Source organism: Buceros rhinoceros, unplaced genomic scaffold (genome assembly GCF_000710305.1).
Source record: "Buceros rhinoceros silvestris isolate BGI_N320 unplaced genomic scaffold, ASM71030v1 scaffold28966, whole genome shotgun sequence".
In the NCBI taxonomy this organism is placed as follows: domain Eukaryota; kingdom Metazoa; phylum Chordata; class Aves; order Bucerotiformes; family Bucerotidae; genus Buceros; species Buceros rhinoceros.
In genome coordinates this window covers 689-1,040 of record NW_010419745.1, presented here as the reverse complement: position 1 = coordinate 1,040, position 352 = coordinate 689, and positions in this window count along the sequence as shown.

Sequence of the window (352 nt, the reverse complement as noted above, 5' to 3'; positions counted from 1 at the left end):
GCAGCCTAGGGATGGCAGACCCCTTGCTGCACTTTTGGCTGCACGGATGGCTGAAGTGCCAGTGGGTCACGACACTGGCCTCCCTGCTGCCACCACCCCCCACTCCCCCCTGAACCTGGATGGGCCCGTTTGGACCACCTGGGTGCGAGCATGCTACTCGTGGCATGTTGGGCAGCAGCATTTAAAGTACTTCTGGGGGCTGGCGGGGAGGAGGAGGAGGAGGAGATGATCCCTGATGCCAGGGTTGACATGGGCTTCCCACGGTCTTGTGGGACTGTAGAGGCCACTTCAACACAGGGCTGGGGTCTCAGAATCTGCCAGCAACACCTAGTGCGCAGCGCTACGAGGTCCT